At 37.9% G+C, this 24,538-nt stretch overlaps 2 long non-coding RNA genes across 3 annotated transcripts in view; one reads left to right on the plus strand and one right to left on the minus strand.

The window, feature by feature from the left end:
* Positions 1–2,322: 2,322 nt before the first annotated feature.
* LOC134416065 (uncharacterized) overlaps positions 2,323–24,538 on the plus strand; it is a 176,009-nt gene continuing 153,793 nt past the window's right edge. For both annotated transcript variants that reach the window (XR_010027171.1, XR_010027170.1), the window contains exon 1: positions 2,323–2,374. This is a non-coding gene — a long non-coding RNA (uncharacterized LOC134416065). The remainder of the gene's footprint in view (positions 2,375–24,538) is intronic.
* Positions 9,532–22,586, minus strand: LOC134416078 (uncharacterized). The gene is made up of 3 exons (XR_010027175.1): positions 22,478–22,586; positions 10,891–10,994; positions 9,532–9,867 (listed from the first exon to the last, which is right to left on the minus strand). It is a non-coding gene; the product is annotated as an uncharacterized LOC134416078 (long non-coding RNA).

Here is a 24,538-nt window from a genome sequence, read left to right on the forward strand (position 1 = left end):
GTCCCGTGGTCTTTGTACTATGTTCTTTGAATTCAAAACTTTGACACTCTGTCTCACTGCTATTAGAAAATAATACTTGAAACTTATGGTTTAGATTCTCATATTTCAGAAACTATTTAAGTGTTTTAGCTTCAGAGGAACCAAGAATTTACATGGGCATTTATTTAGCTTTTGTACATATTCATGCAACAGTTTAATAGAATCATTGCTTTTTATAGTTGTGGACCCATAAGAAAAATGTGGACAGAACCGATTTTTTCCCCAGATATCTCATAAAAGATGAATCTACTGTGAATTCTCCCAGGAATCAATATTTGGGAAAAACAAAAAATGTAAATTTGTGAGAGTCATCACATGAGTAGTAGTACTGAGAGGTACAAAATGTACAGTTCACAGTTGGGAAGGTGTTATTTCTAGGAAATTTATCCAAAGAAGGAACATGTTATGTTGTTTGAAATGTAAAGTTCATAAGGAAATAACCTCAGCCTCAGTACTGTGCTACTGGCAGAAACACCTCCCTGCCTTTCCCCCTCACCAGCCCATGCATGTGCCTACCTCAGGAGCATGTTCTTGAAAAAATGCCTGACCATTCCTGAATTCCACAAAACTTTCAAAGGGGTGGTTAGGCTGCAAATAAATATAAAGCAAACAAACAAATATTCCTCAAAAGTGTCACAGCCAGTAAATGTTCCCAAGGCAACCAAGTCAGTGTGCTCCTGCTTACTGGTAATGTGGTAGGTGTTTGCAAAATGTATGAACTTCTGTTTTTTCCATCTCATCAGAAACAGTATTAAAATATCTCAAACCAAATCTAACTTGAACTCTTGTGGAAGTGCTATTATAGTGATGTGAAAATTGAGGAAAAAGCCCTCTGTTTATGCAGTATATTCTTTGTTATTTTGACATTTTTTGGAACTGAGCTGCAATAAAACACTCTTTTGCAGGAGATTTAAAGTGACACTGTTTTAATGTGCTTTCATTTTGTATGGGATCATAGATGAGTCATTCAATTTCTCCTCATATTTAGAATTGAAGCTCATAGTGTTCCTTCAATAATCTCAGGGGGTGAACCTGATTTAACTATGGCATATAATGCTATAATGTTGCTGTATCATATTATGCCATTATTTTTCAACTTAAATCCTGAGAAAATAAGTAAATGGCTTACAAAATTCAGACAATAGTTTGTCTGCTGAAAGAGATGGTTCTACTCTTTCCTCTTCCTGGTTGTTTATTTTGTCCTTCCTCATGCCGGTACAGCAACTGCAGTGGCTCTGCCTGAACCACACTGGGGAGCAGTACCTGAAATGGCTACAATTCCAACATGTTTTCCTAGAAGTGATGGTTTGTGTTCCTGGGACAGCTCAGTGTATGTGGGGTGGTGACACCTGTGTCTGGGCACGGAGGGAGGGCAGCACCTGCCCTCACAGTAGGGCAGAACTCATCCCAGACTGAGTTGCTCTCTACATTGGGGTGCTGGAAAAACCCTTGGGATTTGTTTGAGTCTGTTCTAAAGGAGTTTGGAGGGAGGTACTGAAGAATGCTTGAAAAGCTGTAGTGTGCTGTAGAACCCTGCTATACTGGAATATCATAGCAAGGCTTGGCTTGATTTCTTTTTTTAGTAATAAACAGCTCTAGAAATGAGAACTGTATTAAGTACTTGCAGGATTTTACTCCACATGAGAGAAGAATCTCTCTACGTATTTAGATTTTTCTTCTACTGCCCCCTTAAGACCTTTCCTTCCCAGGACATGAAGCCTTGTTTCTGTATGAATTTCCCTTTCCTGCTACTGGAGTAATCTCTTCTCCCTTCTATCTTTGAAAAATATTAATCTTAGCTTGACCATCTGGCTGAAGTACAGCAGTGCTCACTGGGCAGACTGGCCATAATTTGCCCTGACAGCAATGTTTCCCACCTAAGATAGTGGCGGCCAGGCCCCCATCTCCATGGGCTTGGGAGCTGCACCAATATGTACAAACTGAAGTGAAGTCTGTCAGGATTTGTGCAAAGGTGCTCAAGTATTGAAAAAAAATTGCTTTCACAATAGTTTCATGCTTAGGATTTTTCTAGTAAATTACTGATTTTTTCACTAGTTTGTCTATGGAAAGAATGTTTTGTGTTGAGAATTTAATTTTATACCGTCATGAAATTCATTGATGACATTAACAGTTACATTTTAGATCCAAATAAATTAATTATGTAAAGATCAAAGTGATCAAAGAAACCAATCCAGACCCCATCAATAATTTAAATATTCTCTGGAGTTGTTGGAGTTGTATAATCACTTAACTTTAACTAATCTTTAACTCTGTTCTTTTCCTAGGACATTTCAAGCAGACTTTTCGGGGAAGCTCAGCCTACTCCTCTGGAGAGGTAAATATTCTCTTCTTCTATCAATATACCATTATTTACATTACTTGCATATTTATGAGTATGTTTTTTTGGTGACTACAGGGTAATGACTGTATTTGCAAATCAAAGCTATGTATAAATTTTTAAAATCCACACCTATGCATGGGGACTGGAAAATACCATTCAAGAAAAGAAGTAATAAAATATTCTTAAGAACTTTCAGCATCGTTAGATACTTCACCATTTTTTTAGCCAGAAGTTTTTAAAATATAGTACATATCCAACACTGATCCCAATTCAACTTTGTTTTTCTTGCTAATGAATAGGAATTAGCTCAGGATTTTCAGTAGTTTCCAAAAAGCCAAACAACCATTTTCCCCTGTCAGGGCTGTGAGAATGGGATTTTTTTTTTACTGCTAGGAGGTTTTCTTCCTGCAGTTTATGATGGTGGCAGTGTTTCTCCAGGGGCTGACCAGGATGCTGTTGTACTGTGCACAGGCTTGTGTTTTCTTACATAACAAATTCTAATGTTATTTTAATTTTATTCAAATAGTTGCAACCATGGATAGAAACAACATCAAAGTTATTCTACGTTGATTATTTTATACATTTTGTGGAATGGACTGACTTAAATTCAATGTGTCTTTAATGAAAGAATTTAATTATGGATAACAGTTTGTTGAACTTGCAGTGCAATTCAGTTTTTTGGGATAGGGAAAATGGCAAACTCATCAGTTTCTTTAAATATCGCTGCAGTTTCCAGTATGTCACAGGGTATAGGATTCTGTGCCTGCACTGAGCTTAGACTTCCAGTAATTTAAATAGTAATGGGATGTTAGCACTACTGTTTCTCGTTAATTCTATGTACTTTTATAAAGAGCATGGATATCTCTCCTCGATCTGGTAATTATTCCATTCTCTGAGGAAATGGTGGTGTTAAATGTACAAAATTCATGCTTCTGTTGAAGAAATTGCACCATTTCCTAATGACCTAAATGAAATGAAGCCTGTACTGTTCTGCTGATTTTTCTCTTGCTTAGTGTTTCACACACTCTTACAGCTACAAGGTAGGACAGTGATCCAAAGAGAAAAGCTGTGCCCCAGCAGTGAGAGCTGTCCATTGGAAGGGCTGTCATTTGCAGCAGTGTAAGTAAAGCTGTGAGAGTAACACAGGGCTTGGAAGCACAGCTGTGAAATAAGTATGACTGGAATTCAGCAAACTTCTTCTTGCTAAAGGCTACTACAGCTGTTTATTGGTTCCCAAAGCTGAAACACAAAAATAAGCACATGCCTAGGATATAAATATATGAATAGCATAACTTGTTTTGTTATCTGCCTTGTGGAAAAAGCTAAGAGCCTATAAACATCTTAGCCCATTTGTTCAGGGTGGAACAGTGGCAACTGTACAGCAGCACTTTGAGTCTTTACACAGATTTAATGTGTTCTGAGCACAGAGAACTTGTCCAATTTCTCATTTAAATTGCTGTCTCATCTTGTCTGCTGCAGCAAGCACAGGACAGTGCAATGTGAGTAAAGAACTGTTTGTGTAGGACAGGTTCTGCATCGAGCTCTGATCAGTGCTGTTCTGTGTGGCCTCAGCAAAAGCACTTGGGAACTTGCTGTGCTTGTACAGAGCTGAATGCTCTTTCATGGTGAGTGCTGTGCTGTGAGGACCTCTGTGTTTAAAAGTACTTTGGCTGTGTTTATCTGTATTGGGAGAGACTGCAGTTAATAAGTAACAGTCCAAGAGGCCATGCTCTCAACAGAGTGTAGGTGCAAAGAGTAATCACATATATGGTTATATATATATATACATACACAATTTCTCAAGATTACAGCACATACCAAACCTTGGCCCTAACACAGTGTTTGATGTTCTTGCTTATACAGTATCAATCCTAGGAACACTTTTTTCCCTTTTTTAAAGGCAATCCTGTCAAACTGAGGAGCAGTGAACTTTGCAAATTGCATCTGCACTGCACTGCAATTTACTTACTAAATTTATTAAATGATGAGGTAGGAGTTATGCTGTTTGCTAGTGCAGAAAATCCAGAAGTAACTGCTACAGAAATATTTCAGTGAAGGATCATCTGGAGGTTAGATTATAATCTGTATAAAAACAAGGCCTGTAATTGCTTTATGCTGTTACAAAGTGTGCAATTGCTCAGAAGGGACTTCTAGAACCATCTGTATGCAATCTTGTGCCGTGTGCTCTAGCAGGGAGGTTGGTGACCCACGGTGATTCCTTCCAACCTGACCCATTCTGTGATTCCCTGTGCTGATCAGAAGTTACTGCTGGTTCAGGTGCTCGGGTCTCAGGGGGCATACTGCAATACTGTTCTTACAATCTATTTACAAGAGACCAAAAACCAGCCTTTTTGCATCTATATGTGTGCATTTGTAAATGCACAGCTCTATGAATGTTTAAAGAGGGGAGAGAACAAATCACCATGTTTATGGCACAGTCACCTTTGAGTGTATTCAATAAGATCATCATAGAATTTTGTAGGCTTTTTTAGGCATTGAGTCATCATCTGTCCTTTCTAAAACCTTCTATGTAGCTTCACAATAAACTTGCTGTTGGTTAGGACTGCTCTTGCAGAATGTGCTCTCTGGCATGTGGGGTCTGCCTCTGTCCTAACAGAAGTCAGTAGCTCAGGGATAGGGTTACAAACCTACTTATTAGGGCATTGCAGCAAATGCTGGTGGGTTACTATCCAAGAGCTCATAATAGATACAGAGCACTCTCTACACCTGATTCAAGTGACTGATCAGGGGGACTGGTGGTGCAGAATGGCAGGGAGCAGACATCTGATATCCTATTTCCAGGCTGCTCTTGTTGAAGGTGGCATCTATCCTCAGATACCTCTCAGCTGATGTTAGGTCACTCGTTTTAAGTGTGACTCCTTAAGTCACAGGATCACTGACACATCTTCAAAATGTAGCTTCTGTATATTGAAAATCATGCATTTAGAAAGAAACTGATTATGAATTACAGATTACTTTGGAAAACCTATGTTATACTAATGCTATGGAGGACCACTCTGAACTACAAGTACAGAAGAGTGAAGGCTTCACTCTATCAGTCATAACTATTAGTTATTGCAGCAGTTCTGTCACCTGTGTTCTTATGTTCTTAACTTGTTAATATGCCAAAGACCTGCCTTTAACAGGATAAATATTTGTATGGCTACCAACTAGAACCTTCTTGATTTCACTGTTATAATTTATTTTATTTTTTTTTTTTTTATTTCTAGAGGATAGAGAAGCAAGAATGACTTACAAAAGTCAATGTCTCTGTCCAGGACACAGCAGGAACAAGCAAAGTTAAAAAATAGGTGAAATGCTAAGAGTAGAAATGTTCTCTCCTACTGGCTAGAGCAAGGGAAGAATTTTAGGTTTGTCTCACACATATTGCTGCTGTCAGAGACACCAGTAATTATTGTACTCTTGCTTTGAGCAATTCCTGTGGGTTTTTTCCATATAAGGGCTGCAGTTTTTCTCAGCATTCACAAGCAGAATAAAGAGACAAAAGGCATGCAAACATTGTTGTTAAATACCCTGTTCATTGGGGTTTTGCACAGAAATTATGCATCAATGACAGTAATGCCTTACTACTGCTGTGCCTTTAGTGCTTTGTATTTGAGGCCTCTCATCAAAGCATTTTTCCTGACATGAAGTCACCTGAGATCAGTATTTTGCTAAGCTCTGCACCAGCCATCAATATCATCATCAATATCAAAACTATGCCCAGTAAGGCTGTTTGTGTCTCTAGAGATGAAGTAGCTGCTGCTTCATGACTGCATGGAATTTATACACGAAATCATTATTGATATGAAAGTATGAGTATTTATATGAAGAAGAGAAAACCATGTCTCAACACAGTAAATGCTGCTTAAAAAAACCATAAAACCCCAAAATCTTCCTGTTAAACAAGACTCTAAGTCTGATTGCCTAGCGGTTCTATAAAAAGACTTCTTTTCGTTCAGCCTGTATCTCTCTTAGATTGGATAATACGTAACTATTCTTCTATAAAGGATCTCAAATTTTCTACTACATCTTTAGACAAAATTTTTAGGTTAGGCAATCAATTTAGGTCACCCATTATAGTGTTCTTGTTGTTCATTTGTTGGGATTTGAGGGGGGGTGTGTGTGGAGAGGCAACAGACTGGATAGCTGAAATTTTATTTTTCCCCCCACCGAAACTTTTAAATTCAGAAAATATGGAATTTATGCATTCAACAGCTTCAGGGAAAGTATACTCAATATATTTCTTTGCAGAAGGCAGGTAATTTTTCCAGCTTGCCTTTGATTTCCTTATGAAGTTAACAAAGTTCTAATTATTTTCCTCTCCTTGTACTCCTTGTACTTAACAATCCTTCCAAATCTCAAAATTCAGATTCAGTCTGGGCTCACCTAAGCAATTTATAATCTGTATTGAGAATCATTTATGTGGTTTATTTTAGGGTTTGGAGCTTTTTGATGGGAAAAAAAAGAAAGCAGAAATTTACGTGTAATTCATTCTAAAAAGTTTCTTGTTGAAAATTATTTTTTTCTTGTAATTCTCCAGTCACTGAAGAAACACATATTAAAAAATAAACAAAACAGGCTTGGGAATTTTTGATCCAGGCCAATCAAGACTGTGGCACTGAACTTCTTGGCACATCCAGAAACATGGTGGGAAGAGATTTGGGGGAATTTTGCCTGTGAGGGCCTTGTAGGAGCAGCAGCAGCTGCTGTGGGCGCATCTGCTGTGGTTTGGAGTCTGCTGGCCAGAGGAGCATTCTTTCCAGAGCAAAAGGAGGATGTTACTTGACTCCCTGCACTTTGAGAAAGATGGGCTATTTCCCAAATTAACTAGCCATTGCCTACGTGTTTGTTTATATTTTGGGCTGCTTGTGTGGCTGCAGAATAGCTTGGATGGCAAAGATGACAGGTCTTGCATATTTAGCATATTACTTTATAGTTAACTGCACCAAAGCTGTCTGCTGCCACAAAGTCAGAAAAAAATGAAGTGAAGGCTTGGATACCACGTGTGTTTTGCAGCCAATGACTGTGTACAGCTCAATAAGGGAAGAACTACTTCTGGTCAATTTATTTGGCTTAATTGCTTCTTGTCTGTGTTCAGAGTGGACAAAATCAGAAAGTGCAAAGAACTATTATAATAATTTTATATTGTGGTAATGCTGGAAAGCTCATTCACATGTTTACTCCTAGTGAGCTAAACACTGTACTGGCAAAGAGAGGAAAAGAAAGTACCTGCCTGAAATAGGTATGCTACAGAGGGTGGAAAATTGAAGATGATAGGACAGAAGGAAGAGAGTGATCTGATTGCAAAACTGCTCATGGCCAGTGTGAGAAAAATTTGTCTCCATAAATTGTGTGAAATCTAAAAAAATAAAGGTTCTCTTTTAATCCTCTTGCAAAATTTCACCTTATCCTACACATTTTTGAGTATTTTTCTGAAGCCAGAAAAACTCCAGCCTTACTAAGTTTATAAGGTCAAAGAAAGATATGTTAAAAATTCACACTGTGTGTGGGTGATCTCAAGTCAGTTTTGAGAGTTGGTTTCATATGCTTTGAAAATGAGGTTGTTGAGTTCTCAGATATAATGTAGGTCCTTCAAAGTTTTGGAAAAGCAGGTTTCTAGGAAAACAGACAAATTCTGTAAGTCTGCCACAAGAGACACTTAATTAAAGTTTTGTGCACATGCTTTAAGTGCGTGCTCATTCTGCCTGTGCTTTGAGCTAGGCTATTTGTTTGGCTTTCTTTTATTTTTTTTTCTTTGATTTTCAGCAATCTTGTTTAATAAAAGGAGTTTAAAGCTTATTTATTTTTGCTTCCACAAATGTTTCCTAGGCTTAACCAAAGTAATTTTAAACTTGTAAGTTTGTTTGGGTAATAAGTAGTACTTAACCTGTTGGAAGTGCATGGAAAATTCCTATTGAGGTTGAAACTATTTTAGTAATTTTAAAAAATGGAAAATATTTGGTTTTGAATTACTATCTTAATAGTTGTGTTATTAGTGTGTAACTATGAAAATTACAGTGTGAGTTCCAGTATATTTAATTAATAGCTATCTCACTTGGCAGTTCTTTATTCTGAAAAATATTCTTAGGCCCACAAGTTCTCTACAGCTCTAGTTCTCCCAAATCAATCTTAATAAACATAACTTGCAGTGATATATATCCTTTTTCTCAAAGTAGCCTTTGTTGTAACATCAAAATTAGAACACAGTAAGAGAATAATTCATGCAGATTATTGCCACATATTTATACAATATGGTTCCAATCAGCTCTATATAGCTTACTATAAAAATTTCACAGCATTAAATGCAGCAACAGTAGTACAATTTTAAATTAAATGTTAGTGAACAATAAATTGTCTGGTGTTTATTAATTTGAAAAGTTTCTTGAATCTGGTGTTGATTATGATATCCTGTAGAGTTTGTGCCCTCATAAATAGGGAAAGATATATATATATTCATATGCATACCAAGAGACCAAGAGGCTATATATATATACATATATATTTTATTTCTATTATTTTAAAGTGGAAAAATATTAGATAGTAGAGAGGAGTTTATGGGTATTCTGCAGAGTCTGTAAGAAATGCATGCCCTATCACAGGAGAGTGGCACTTCTTTTAAACTGATCAACTTTTTCCATTTACAAAAAAGAAAGTAGATGTTCTGCAGTTTTAATGTGCAATATGCCATCTTTGGGCCTGTAAGTACATATTTTAGGCACAGGTTCTTCTGCTCGTATATAGTATAGCATGTACATGATATTCTTGTCCTGAGTGCAGAATGACAGAATTGTTTAGAAAAGGTATTGAAAAGTAACCAGACACCTGAGTAAAATCCAAATCAAATCTTCACTGACAGGAAAAAATGCAGTGTTTTTGCTCATTTTAAAGCAATTTTAAAGCACAGTAAGAGATGAGAAGTGTCAATGTGTTTCACATGTTCCTATTATTTCATATATATGTATGCTAAGAAAAATAGATGTTTCATGGACTGGGTGTCCATACTGGAAATCTCATCCTTATCCCCACTTGATTAAGCTTTTAGTGGTTTACACTATACTTAATATATATATTAAATTCTACTTTTTAAACAGATTATTGTATTTGAATTATATGAGATGTGGCCATATATAGATGTTCCACTCACACTGTAATTTATCCTTCTGACATTTATTTAATTAATTATAGTGGTTAGGGAAGGGTTAGAATCACATTTATAAAATAGGTATTTTCAATGTCAATACTATGAACAAATCTTCTGAAAAAACCCAAAAAAACAAACAGTTCCCTACAGAAAACCCAACAACCCAAGCCCAAAACTCTCTGGATCTGCAGTTCCTACTTCACCATGGAAAGAGGAGGGCAATTTCAAAGAAATCTGGAAGTAGGGAAGACCTTTATTGTCAGGAGCTGGACAGTTTCAGGTCAGTCTTGGATACAGACGCAGTAGGTGGGTTTGACTTTGGAAGGCAGTGGAGATTTTGCACCTGGCAAGTAGAATATTTAATATGTAGTCAAAGTGGTAATCTGGAAAACAAGCCTCTGAAATTTCTACACATGGCTTTAGATATTGTCCACTCTTGATATTGTCCTTTTGTGTCAAAGAGTACCCAGTGAGTTCCAGCCATGCCTTCATCTCCTTTGCTGTCTTTTTCTTCTGTGCGTTTAAGTTCAGAAATGGTGTCAAAGGTTCAGCTACCAGACTGAACTGAAGCTCCCTGCTTGTCATAACTATGTGATCTGATCTTAAATGATATCTGTGTAGGCACAGACCCAGGAGAATAACACAGATATGAAAGGCTAGAAGAGTGGATTTGAATGTCAGCAGGCAATTGTCCATGTGACCAAGAGCATTTGCACCATCTGGCCTGGAGCCAAGACAGTGATACCTTCTAGGGATGGGGGAAAAGCTACTTTTGTTTTTATTCTATGAAAAAACCCAATAGAGCAGTCAGGCAGACTGTGAAATGGATTTTGGATGGCAGCACTGCAACATTTCCACATTTGGAAATGTTACAATTGTGAAAATGGCCAAGGTGTTGAAAATGTTCATCATTATCATTGTCATGATAGTGTCCCTGTAACTTTCTGAAGTGCTTGAAAGCAACTTTATGTCAAATAAGCTGGTCTTTCTCTTGTGCTCTTTGACTACCTTCCCTGGAGCACATGGCTAAGTCTCTTTCTTGACATTCATGACAGCTAACTCCTTGAATATTTGGGGCATTTTGTGAGTATCCACTGGCTGTGCAATTGCATTGTGAGGAATTGCTGCTAGAAATAGTATTTTTTTAGTACTGTACTGGCTATTTTTATGAAACTAAATCAATTGTCACAGAGCTGTGTGTTGATTTGATCTGATGTTAGACAGGCTTTGGGAACAATAAAGGCCAACTTCTGCCTCTAGGCTGAGGAGGTATCCTGAAAATGGAGCTCCCTGGAAATGTTAGCTGCAACTAGTGAGACTTAACATCACTGTGTAAGGGGATGAAGGAAAGCAATCAAATGCTTACCTAGAAGACAAGCTCCAGGCTTAATATTTGAAACCAGGGTGGCTGGTTGGTGTGTACAGGTGTAGCACTTAGTTCTGCCATGTGTCCGGGGCTGCTGAGTGTTGCTGCAGTACACATAAAAGCATTTAAAACATGAGTGCAATGCAGACAGATGAGTGCATTGGGTTTACAAATGTTACATCACACCCAGAAACTACTTTCCTCTGTGCACTGCCTGACCCTGTGGGACATTCCAATGGAGAAGTAAATGGATATGCCTGAGCTGACCTACCTCACATACTGCCTGCAAGTTAGCCATGCTAGGAAAAGAGCAATATGTATTGAATATCTGCATTCCAGCCTAAATGATGGTGGAGAATATAAATGTTTTTATAGTGGAAACAAAAGTAAGAATTACTTGAATGCACAGATAATCAGAGAAATTATCCACAGCAGAAATTATTTTAGTCTAATTTATTTTTAGCATCAAAGCAAAAACATGGCCTATAATCCTTTCTAATAATATCTCAATGTATGTTTTAGAAATAATAGTAGTGTTTCCTACTAACCCTTGCATAATTCTGTGCTGTTGTAGTGTGTAAAATTCCCAGTGAACAAAATAAATATACAGCTTTCTGTAGTTGGCAGACCTATAAACATTTTTCTTTTTTTAGTTTACAAGAGGAGGAAGTGATAGGAAACAGATTTGTGGTGCTTTGGTTCAGTCTAATCATTAATTATCGTGAAAAAGAAAGATAAAAAAAAAAATCTCAGAAGTATTGTCTTGAAAGGCCTTCCCTTTTAAACTGGCATTGAAACTATTTGTTCCCTGCAGCTTTACCAAAATTAAAGATTTAATTTCATATGCAGTCACTACTTTGACACATCCCATTCTTTCAGGCATTCCCACACTCCTACATTGAGCCTGGACACCCTCACGCTCCCTGGTGTGCACACAGCAGGCAGGATCTCTCCAGCTGAGCATCTGACAGACCCATTGACATCTATTTACACCATCAATCCTTCTGCAGGATTTATTTATAAATCACACAGGCAGAGCTGTGTGCCTGGTACCTGCTTGCTCAGGAAGGGATAAGCTGCTTTTAGGACAAGGGCTGTGCAGCACATTGCTTTGCAACTGCAGAGAGGAGATCTGTGTTCTGAATGTGCTTCCAGGGAGTGGGCAGAGGGATTCCTTCTTTAACTAACTTGAAAGCTACTTAAATACAAGATGACATTATACAGGTTATTCTGCAGATCTTCCATGAGGAATTATCAGGACTCGCTCAGTCAATGATTAAATAAAAAACCATCAAATTTCTGTTCTTTAATTTGGCACAGTACACTGCAAGCTTCTGAGTATTATTCTGAACCAAAGTTTCATTTAAGGCCATTAAAATGTGTATATTTCTTCAGAAATAGCTTTAAAAGAATTCTGTCAAAACTGAGATAGACAGTAGTAATTCAGGAGTGAAAAATTATTGAAATAAGTTAAAAGTAGCCATTAAGGTCACAGGTACAGGAAATGAAACATCAGAGAGCACAAACATGAGTGGTTTAAATGCCATGCTATTTTTCAAGGGCCTAGTGAACCTTACAGACATAAGGCAGAAAACATCAAAGCATCAGTATAATCATCAGTGCTCATACTCTAACTCGTGAGCCATCAAACCAGACTCATTCAGAACTACCAAAGCATGAAGTTTCCGGTAAAGATAATCTGCAAGGTTGTCTTGCCTGGAGTAGATGTGGTCTTTGTAAGCCTTCAGTTTCCAAACCATGTGCAGTGAAGAAAAGAGCGGCCAATTTAAGCTGTTACCTCCCCTGGGCTGAGGGTTACTGGCTTAAATACTTCTTTCCATGGCCAGGAAAAGTTTCCTTCCAAGGGGTGGGATGGGTAGCACAGGGTTAACTGAATTCTCCTTAAACCCTCACAGGAAGATTTGTCAGAACTTGTCTGTCCAGACAACTAAGAACTCCTTTGTTGGAGAAAGGAGTTAAATAATTATTTGCTCTGTAAGCAAACTTAAATTTACCTACACTTAAAAAAAATGAAAAAAGAAAAAAAGACAAGTTTTGATGTTATGGTTTCAATCTCTGCAATACAGTTTAGATGTATCTAATTTCTCTTTACAAGCTTTGCTTGTAAACCTGATTTAGCATAACATACCTTGTGTACTTTGACGTTAGGACAATCACTCATGAAAACCTGGATTTTTTTCAAAACAGATTGATATGGCTCTATACCAAATTCTTGTCACTATTTATGATGTCTGGGCTCTAATTCTCTAGAGTTCTTTAGAGTTGCCAGACTATGTTCCTAGAACTGTGATCCAGGTGCTAGGTGGTTAACAAAGCATGATGCAAACACAGATGTTTCCCTTTCTTTTGGGAAGAATAACACTTAATTGCAGCTGGAGAGCCAGAAATATTGTTCATTATCAGCAACTCTTAGAGAGGTAGAGAGATTAAAACAGCTAGAACTTGTTACTAAATAGTTTTGGCTGAATAATAAATAAATAAATGAGAGGGTTGAATCCAGCCATACAATTAATTTTGCACAGGTATGTTTGAGCATATTTTATATTTGATTATTTTTTTCAAACACTGGCCTACTAAAAATGAGAGGTTTTATTTCTGAGATTGAGACATTGGCCCAAAAATAAGATCCCACAAACAGTGCCAAATCTAGTTTGATGGACTGAGGCTGGAAATCTCACTGTACACTCTTTTTTTTGTCTTCAGTCAGTGATGGAAGCGTGACTTCTCAAACTTTATTTTCTCCACACTGGGGCAGGTGTGTCCACTGTCTGTACTACACTGAATAGTGTTGTTCTCCTAACAAGCTCAGTTGAATCCTCAATGGAGTTTGTAGTGAAACATAAGATTTTCATAATAGGCTTTTTTTTCTATTGACTTTTTGACCTGGTAGCTGAGAGCATGAACTGCATAGAATAAGTTTCTATTTGCATAGTGATTTCAGAGAAAACAGTGCAGATGCAGCCAAAGCTGTTGAGGCAGGTCTCTTCTTGCTCCTCTCTGTGGTATAAGACTGTATTTTTTTAATTTAAAACATTTTTCTATAACATAGATTTCTTTTTAAGACCTGTAATTAAATGCTAAAGAAGCTGTATTTTGACTCCAGTTTGCCTAATGCTGTGAGTCATCCCTTGAGGAGGCGCTTTAGCTGTGCTGTGGGAGATGCTCACTGAGGTCTGTCCCAGGCACGCTGCACGCTGCAGTTTACCTCAGCATGTCTTTACAGTCTCTGTGCTTTAAAGCCAGGGTGGGTGTGCACATTGCTCTCTCAGCATGGCTCTTACAGGACTCTTCTCTTGTGATGTCAAACTCACAATAGTCTGCTGAACGAAGTCTGGCCTCTTCCTTCTGCTGTGACATCAAATAAGATGCACAGCGAACATTTATTTAAAGGATGAGAAAGCTACCCCTTCAAACAGCTGTTAAAAAAAAAAAAATCAGGTTGGTTAGTCATTGTTAATAGCTGAGAAACCAGGCCTAATCTACAAGTTGAGTCCAATTTTAAATTTGGCTTTGTCTATGCTCTGAGTGTGGGCCTGCTGCAGAGCTTCCTTCCAGACTAAATTATTCCAGGAGTTTATGGACATTCAAGCTTACACAATTTTTATAAGTGTACAAAAATTTTTTTCAATTGTAAAAAATATAAAATTAGTGTAAAAAATATAAAATGTAAAAAATACAAAGTGTAAAAAAATATAAATATTTGAAAGCTTGTTTCTTCTTTGCTGACCTGTTCTGCATTTTTAACAGTCTGTTTGTCATAGGACTTTCCCATAGTTCTTAGTTAATAAAAATGTCTGCTAGCTCACAGTGACACTGCAGAAGTGCAGTTCTTTCCATGAGCAAAAGCTGCTGGTAGCCACATTACTTTCATTCTGCTGGAATTTGTTCCCTGTGAGGTTTAGTGCTGTGTGAATAGACACCCTTTTGTATTACTGCCCTCCTTCTCAGGACTCCTGTTTTCTGTCTCTCAGATCTCTTTACAGAGGCTCTTCTACAAGCTCACCTTAAGCCACTTGATTTAACAACTTATGTTTAAGCTCAAACTGTTTAAATATTAGGCAGTGGGTAACCTTTGTTCTCTGGAGCCAAAAGCAGCTCCTGGGTCTCACATGGGCAGCTCTGCAGAGCAATGACTGCACAGCCAGGGTGGCAGCTCTTTTCCCCCTGGTCTCAGTGGCAGTGCACAGCCAGGGTGGCAGCTCTTTTCCCCCTGGTCTCAGTGACAGTGCACAGCCAGGGTGGCAGCTCTTTTCCCCCTGGTCTCAGTGACAGTGCACAGCCAGGGTGGCAGCTCTTTTCCCCCTGGTCTCAGTGACAGTGCACAGCCAGGGTGGCAGCTCTTTTCCCCGTGGTCTCAGTGACAGTGCACAGCCAGGGTGGCAGCTCTTTTCCCCGTGGTCTCAGTGACAGTGCACAGCCAGGGTGGCAGCTCTTTTCCCCGTGGTCCCTCACTGTCACACTGTGCCCTGCTGCAGAGCCTGCAGCTATCGCTGTCGCAGCTCATTTCCTTGCACGTCTGCCCTTGAGAAGCAGCAGCAGGATAATGCTCAGAATTCTGCTGCTGCTGTTCACACATGAGCTTAAACTGCTCACAGAGGTCAATTTGTGTGAAAACTATGAAACAGAGTGGCTGAACTGTGGGCAGATAATTTTGCCTTTAGCAGTCTCAAGAGGAGAGATGAGACAGCCGTGGGTGCAGTAATATCTTCAGCCACTGCAGCTGTGTGCTTCAGTGGACATGTCCCAGACTCTTGGAATGAAACCAGAGGCAAAAAAAGCCCTGCACTACTGTAAATTTTTAGGAATTTTAATTTCTGATCTAAATACAAAATATTAGTTTGTAGCTTCTTATCTACAAGACAACACCCCAGAAAACAGATTGTGTTTGCATAGCCATTGCTATATTATAGCCATTGCTTTCTGCACTATAGACTTGATTAATCCTATCTATAGTAAGAAATAAATCTTGGTGTTTGCATCTGTGCATTTCCACAAGTAGATGTAAATCACAAGGTTTTCTGCAAATAATTAACATATTATGAAATGTGAATTAAACCATATCAGGCTTGAGTTGTCTTTTCCTCAAATGACTCTTCCTTCCAAAAGCATCTGGTACTCGGTTCAGAAAAGATGTCATGACTGGATTTTCCTTGATAAGGAAGGATTTTACACCCAAACATTTCAAGTCTGTAGCTCTTGAATCTGGATGTGGATCAGGTTCATGCTGGAACAGGACTGTCATTGCTTTTTTTGTGCCCTTTTTTCCACAAAGGCAATTCAGACATGGGCAAAAGACATTTTTGTCGTGCCCTAGATGTTCCCTACTCTATAATATGAAATCAGAGAATATGAGTTGCAGAATATGTCTTTGGGATAAACAAGCCTTTTGTATCCATCTTCCTGTTCTTCCTTTCTTCATAAGATTTTGCAGTGCAAAAGTTGCTGTAAGTTTTAGCTCAATTGTTCTAGTAGTCAGTGCTTCCAGGTAGGAACATGCTAGCCTCTGCAAATTGTCATTTGATAGTAGAAAAGTACAAGCATTTCAAGCTCTGATTTTTCAGCAAATCTTGTCTTAACGAGAGAGATTTGATTCTGCAGACTGAACACAGGAATCCTGCACAGCATGTCCTGCCAGGGGTTTACTTTGAGCTTGAAGTACTCAGCAGATGAGACAGATTCAGGCTAGATATTCACTGAAGCACAAAAGCCAAACTCACAGTCACCCATAGGTGTAAATGAAAGGAAATGGTATTTTTCCATAAATAAAACAAATGGAGGAGCAGATCTCCCTAATGCTTCTTCAGTGGCTTTAAATCCGAAAGAGCTTCAAGACAAAGGCTTGTACTCTTTCTGGAAAGTGTTCCACAGCAGGGCAGCAGAGTGAGGCTCAGAGTCACAGAACAGACAGCAAGATATGAGTCCTGCTTGCAGCATCACTGAACAATTGCTTTAGCTGAAATAAGAAATTAGGGCTTCTATCCCATCTTTTCAAATGGATTTGGCCAGTTGCTTTTGAAGTCCTAGCTTTGAGAGGAGCTCTGTAGGTGTTCATATTTACAACAGATGGAACAAAATCCTCACACTTACACAGTATGTTTAATTGATTTAGAAGTTGATTTTAGCCCTGAAACAACTTTTCCATCTCCAATTCACCTCCTCCAAATTGACTGCCAGATTCCTATTCAGAAAATCATAAGTCTAGAAGAATTAAGCAGTCAGGAAATCATAGATCCTCTGCACACAGAGGGACAACCTTTCTGCTGGGAACCCTGCAGCACTTACTTACACTTACATTCTCTCTAGAAGCAAGAGTTAACGTGTTAAAATAATATTTTTATCATTAATTCACAGTCCAACATATTAATAATTAGAATATAATAAATTATATTAGAAATTGCAAAAGTGGGAACTCTAACAATCTCTGTGTTACAGAAACATTATAAAAGAGAAGTTTAACTGAACTTGTTTTTGCTTTCCACCCCTCAGCTCACCTTCCTCTCTGGCTTACTACCTGTGCCTTCAGAAAATGCATGTTCAGAGGAAGTGGTGCTACAGTATAAAGCTGCCTCTATTATTATTGCCCTGTGCATATACAAAATAACTTTATTACATGAATTTTCTGTTGGATTGATTCTGTTGAATTGTTGTATTCTGCAATTTTGAAAGTGATCTTGTCTTAATGTCCATGTGGTTTTGAATCAGGTTTTAGATGCTCAATGGACAATTCTTGTATGATCACATTTCCCTCTTCAAAACAGGAAACCCAGAGGCACTTTCAGTGTCTTTGTAGCCTGCACACTGTACAAAGACAAAAGAAGTGGCATATTGTACCACCACTTTGGAACACCCCTCCCCTTTCTTATACTCTTCCTTTTTCAAAGTAACAGTACTTAAACTATTTAATTTCAAAGGACAGATAAATCATGAAGTTGATTCAAATATAGATGATGTAAAACTTTTTCAAGGTTATGGACTAGGCCTTCACAGTGCTTCCTTTGTATTTCACTTGAATTGGTGATTGTCTTCCTGTTTCAATACCATTCTCTTTCCTTCTATTTAGGAGTTTTCTATTACCCTCCAGACTATTGTATGACTGCACGAGTAACACAAAGTCCTTTGTATGGTAGAAGTCAAGCACGAAATAAACACACCTTAATCCTGCACTATCAAAACCTTCCTTCTTTCTGCATGTAAATACAGTTCCTATTTAAAAAAGTCAGAAATCTATGAACCCGATGTTGCAGTGTTATCCAACTGGCAAACTCTTAAAAGTGCTGGGACATTTCTTCCATGAAGTCCACTGCCTCTGTGACACAGCTCTGCTGCTGCAAACAATTGCCCAGTAATGTGACTGTTCCAGCTTCCTATACTGACAGTCACAGTACTGACTTTAGCCTCTGTAGGAAAGGAAATGATATACAGACATGTGAAGTGGGGAGTCTGGGCCTCTTAATGACACCAAGCTTTGGAATTTTATTCTTTCCATGTGTTTACTCAGCCCTTTCCTATTCTTGTATCCTGCATAATAAAATCATTAATTTAAGTCCTGTTTTATGCCTTTTGGTTCTGCAGAGTTATGTGAGAGGAAAAAGGAGGAAAGGGCTTTTTCCTTTGTGCAGGCTGCAGTCCTTCCAGCTTCTCCTTCCTGGTGTCAGCAATTCACAAGGAAAGGCAGGGGTTCCAGTGGCCATCAGCAACTGCTGAGCACATGAAGAGGGAGCTGTAATTTTCACCATTCTGATTTGATCACTTGGGTTAGTGAGGAACAATATGATCCTACCACAGAGAACTGCTTGAAACAATAGCCTGGCCTCAGACATAGAAAGGTCTTTTGGTAATTTCTCTTGTCCTTTCTCTTGGAACATTCCCCTGACTCTTCACATCAATTTCTCACAGATTTATGAACAACTTGTCCATGTCTCTGCATGCTAATGAGCCAGCGAGGAATTAGAATTTGTTTTTGTATAGCTTATCTCATGTTTTGTGATCACTAAAACAGTTGGAGTATGCAGTGTGATTGCCTTAAGGATTCCTGAGGCTGATTTTCTCACTGCTTACACCATTTGACTTCAGGGATTTTTTTCCACTACAGCTGCCAGAATTATCTTGTGATCCTGAAATCATTTGGTCAACTGAGCATCTGTTAGGCAGCCTCTGCCCTGCCAAGGGTCTTCTGCTCTTTGCTGTGCAGTATTTGGAGTGAAGGAGAAAGATGGGAAGAAACCATCATATATGTAGCGCTAGCAGAAAATTATCAACAAGTTACTCAACCCTTGTCCTCCTACCATGAGTCTCTGAAGGGGAACATGAGTTTTTATTTCATCACAGTGATCAAATGTTGACTTTGTAGAAGTCTTTTGTCTGTCTTGGATTTATTGACAATTTCACTCTTGTAAACAGTATATAGTACTCAGATACTTTGTTGGGAGTTCTAAAATGCTGTGACCCAAGCAACCAGAAACAAGTGTTACTTAGTGTATTTGGTTTGCATGTGTTCTCAAAGATTTGCATATGTTCTAAAAATATCAGTGTTGTTTTGTAAAAGAAAATCTTTCTTTGGGTGAAATACCAGGAATTTTATTTAGAAGAGTTTAGCAGAGGCACTGCTGTAGATTACAGTGGTGGAAAATTGTGAACTGGTGACATGAGTGGCAGGGAGTTCAAGAAAAATGTATTACTCGAAGAGCAAAGAGTAAATGCAAATATCTTATTTTTAAAAGCAACTGAAAAGACTTATCAAAACAGATTTTTAAATGGGTTTGGATGGGTTTTAACTTATATGTCTCTCTGTGTGTGTGTGTCTATATATATATATAAAATATTGAGGTATAAAGTGTGTCCTGTGTAAAGAAGTTCTGATAGCTGAATGCCTGATCAGACCCATGTTTTGCTTTTGCTTTGATCTTCAATGCAGGGGAAAATGTGTTATTTATTCCTGGTATCCACTCAATCCAGTCCAGAACATTATAGCATTGATCTGGAATGTAAAATCACCTCTTAACTAACTTTTGCACTGGCACACACATTCCTTTCTCTTCTTTGAGTGTGAATTAACACAGCTCTGGCTGGGATTTTCAAAGGATCTTTGAATTAGTTATCCAAATCCCATAAAAACTAATTCTGAGCAATATTTAGTTATTGTGCAGTTTGAACTCACTGTTAAGTAAAATACAGTTTTGCAATTTTATTTTAGGTACAGCTCATGATGATGATTTAAAATGATTTGGCCAATGAGTTTGGGCAGCAAGAGGGTCTAATTGTTTTCCATAGTTGCCTTTATATGTTTTTCATTAAGATATCTGTCAGCTCTGGTAAAGTGTATTTTCTTGCTTTATTTTTAAAATTAAAAATAGTATCTTATCCAGAACACTCCACATGAACAATAAATTGAATCAGCAGAGGAAAAATGTACATTATAATTTTACATTGATACAATAATCTGACTAAGAAATAAGATTAAGAATGATAACTAATTCATAGGGGAAAGGCTAGCTCTTCTCTGAATGCTTTTTAACAAATGAACTATCAGGAGTTCTGTTTGTCACTGACACACAACACAGAATTTAGGATACTTCAAGGATGTATGCGTTAGGTTGGAGTTCCTTTGGAACAGAATGATGAGGGAGATGATGGGAGTGATTTGGTGGAGACATCAGAAGGAATGCATGACATTAGAGAGCTAGTCATAAAAAAAGATTTTTCAGTGCCTAGGGGCTATGTCAAGTTAGGCCTTGTGGGATTAGAAAAGCAGTAGAAGGTGGTAATGAAAACCATGATTTTAAAGTTGATGAAAAAAAAATCTAGGTTGAAAGTTGAATTTTGCCTTTTATGGCTCCCCCCCCCCCCTCCCCCCACTACCTCTCTTTATCTAGTCCTATTTAGTTTCCAGGGAACACTCTTGTCTCTGAATCAGAGAATGATGGGAAAAAAACTCCAGAGTCCTGTTGTTGAGGCTTATTTTGGTTTGGGGTTTTTCTTGTTGCTTTTTTTTACAATTTTCTTTCTATGGACTCTCACAATAGAAGCAACCAAGAACAAAATATATATTCCCAAGATTCAATGCTTTTTCTTATTAAAAATATGGTAGGAAATATGTTTGTAACACTGACATCAGCTCCAGTATTCTCTTAGTGAGCTGAGACATGGAAAACATGAAAATAACTCACATAAATCCAGGTACTGAATCCTGAAGTCTGGATTTCACAGTTGGGTTTGAAAGAGTCTGGGGAAGTGGATTTGTTTAAAAGGAAGATTTGGGAGCATTGTTTTGACTAAACACACGTACTCAGACAAAAGTTCCAGACCTTTGAAATTTTGCCAGGCACACTTTAAAGCCAGGAAAATGATGGTTTATTGTGTGTACAATTTATTATTGTTGTTATTTATGATTTGCTTAAATCTGATAGAGTGTTCAGTGCTGTGGAAGACATAGATATCATGCTATCTAGCCTGAAGAGTGCATAATGTAAACATCTCCAGGAACTGATGAGCTTTCTGTTAAGGAACAAAATTAAACTAATGTTCTCCATGGCAAAAGAATTAATTTGAATTCACACATGCAAAGAGCTAATGTCCACATTCTAACTCTGTTTACTTACAAATATCAGATTGGAGAAGTGAATTATGAATAGTATTTGGCTTTTAATAAAATCCTCCATTCTGCATAACCTTATCCTTTCTTTCTTGGTTCCACATCACAGCTCCACCACTCACTTAAAAAAAAAAAAAGAAAAAACCCTCAAAAACAGGTGAGAAAGTTTACTACATCACATCCCTTGTTACAACAACCTACCTTCCTGTGCAAGGGAAAAAAATGATGCAGCAGAAACTGTTTTCAGAAGTTTTGAACTGTTTTCAGAAGTTTTTTTTTAATAACAGAAGTTTTAAATAGTGAACAATGAAAGTTGGAAGTTGTATTTAATTCACATTCAATGAAACCTTATGTACTCTTAAGGCTTCAGATTTCAAGCAACATACATCCCTAAAATCATATAATCATATTCGGATAAACTTAATGGCTTTTTCCATCTCTAGCACAGTGGCAGGGAATAGATCCAGAACTTGCAAATATTATATATCCCAAGGTTCTGTGAGATGTATTTTCTTTCATAATGTATTGCTGCTGGATAAAAAGGGAGTAGAATTTTTATCCAAAAGATGAAACCATCAGATTAGATAAGAATCACAAAATCTTTCATCATCAGGTCTCAAAAGTATGCATGAAGAACAAATACCTTTCTTTTTTTTCTCCCTGGGCTTGCTTTCTATCTTTAATGCGTTCTGCTTGAAAATCAGAATGTAAAATCCAGGAAAAAAATCCCACACACAATGTAAGAAAATGATGTAAAAGGATGCTGTGAGCCCCAATATTTATGGTTACAAATACAAAGGATTCTTCCACCATGTGAATAGCAAATAAACTCCAGGCTCTATTCCAAGCAAATACCTCTTACCACAGAAAAGACTAAAGCAGATCACACCATAATGTTTGGGCAGCAAGAGGAGACTTTGCTCTGACTTTTACCTCTTTCATAAAGCGCTTAAGATCAAAGTAGAATTGTCTTACCTTAAAAAGAAGAAACTACCCTTGAAATTCCCATATCCTGAAATATTGTTAGGTGCAGAACTTCAGAGAGTATTTTGCCACCAGCATGGAATGCTGTCAGAGAGATTAGGAGAACTTTGTTTGTTTTCATTGGACAGGATTTGCATTTCTACTTGTTTTCATTGGACAGGATTTGCGTTTTCTATTTTCTTGAATCATAGAGATCAATCTGTTGATGCTTCGTCTTGAAAACAGAGAAACTTTACAGTCCCTGACAAGCATTGACTTGTCTATGCTAAAAGAGCTATTGCAATAGGCCATGATTTGGCCACGGTCAGTAGCTGAAGATCTCCTAAATGGATGGAGGCAAGCATCATGACCAGTGTAATTTTCTTTTAATTATGAGAAAAACAATGAACATAAGGCTGGAATTAGGGCTCTTGGTTTGTTTCCAGATCTGTAGTGCTTTTAATGGATAGCCTTGTAGGAAGGTATTTGCAAGTACTCAATGCTTTTAATTCTGATTTGTTGAGACCAGTGGGTAACCAGCCTCTGTAAATGCTAGGCCTTGATATTTGGTGAACCTCCATTTCCTCAGCTGCATAATTTAGACCCTGATATGTGTGTGCCTCACAGAATGAGTAATTAATTAATGTTTGCAAAACATTCAGAGAGCCCTTGGTTAAAATATACTTTGAATATACAACCAAACTATTGTTCATGTTGGTGTGCATTCTTCCTAGATTCCAGCTTTCTAACCAAGAAAGATCCAGACTTTTGAAATTTTTCCAGGCACATTCAAGAAAAAGAGAAGAGTTATGGCACTTTTCAAAGTATACAAACTCTGAGGAAAAAGATAAAAAGCAATGCTGGTGTTATCAGATCCACATGGCAGTTGACTGGGAAAAGTTTCACTAATGGAGCATTTTGAGACTCTCATATTTTCAGCACTGCAAGCTATTCATTGGAAGCAGTAGCCTGACTGCACTTAAACAAATCTGAATCTTTCCATAGCTGAAGGATGCCAGAAGCTGAAGAGGAAAACAATAAGAAGACAAAGGCACAAACCATCAGAAAAGGGAGAAAAAAAAATCACCAAAGCAGCCCAAGCTTCATAGCTAATGGAAGGAGTGCTTGAGATGGCAAAGTGCTTAGCTGCAAGCCCAGGGGCATAGTAGCATTGCAGGATAGAGACTTTCCATGCCGGAGTTATAGCATGTGGATCTTAGCTAATACATTGACAGCAAAGTGCTCAGGGCCTAATTCACTCTCAGCAGTACAATTTGAGCTCAACAGTGCCCTGAGGACAGAGAGGTGGAGGGGGCAATAGGCCAGCACATTTCTGAAATGTTATGAAAATAGGGGAGTGTTGCTCATGTTGGGAACTGCTCTCAAGAGAAGACTACACAAATATAAAAAGAATAAGATGCAGAGCTCTCCTGCTCTCCTAGAGCAAGTTATTAGAAACTGCAAATCATAGATGGCTCTTTTGGGGGTCTTTGTCCTACAGATTGAATTGCCTTTACAATGCAAGTGTTAAAAGAAATTGAGAAGCCTTTTTCTGCTTTCTGCTTGTGTAAGGCCTGATCTTATACAAGCAGATCTGATCAGTGAATATATAGATTAGAACTGGATTTAGCAGGTTTTGGATCAAAATCTTAGCACCAGAAAGAATTGCACAGGCGAAATCTTGTAGGATAGTGCACTTCAGCAGAGAAGGGGGCTGTAGAAAAATGTGTGAGCATTAAATGTGAGCATTTAATTTGTTTCTAGTAAATATCCAAGTGCTTCTTCTGTCGTCATTCAGTCTCCCATTGACTTTCTTTCTCTCTTGTACATTTTGCAGATTTGTTAGTTAGGTGCCACTTGCTTTAACTCTGTTATATATTGTATTTCAAAACAGAAAAAAAAAGTAATCTGGAATATTCGGTAAAATGTAGGGAAACTTTACAATGACTGATATTTAGATTTTGCAGAAAATATAGATTCATTATTTGTTCCTGCTCTCTTATCAGCTCTTGAATCTTAGAAAAATATTTTATTTTGCTATTTAATGATCTGCTAAAGTGCCTGAGAAATGAT

This window comes from Melospiza melodia, chromosome 1 (assembly GCF_035770615.1).
Source record: "Melospiza melodia melodia isolate bMelMel2 chromosome 1, bMelMel2.pri, whole genome shotgun sequence".
Taxonomy (NCBI): domain Eukaryota; kingdom Metazoa; phylum Chordata; class Aves; order Passeriformes; family Passerellidae; genus Melospiza; species Melospiza melodia.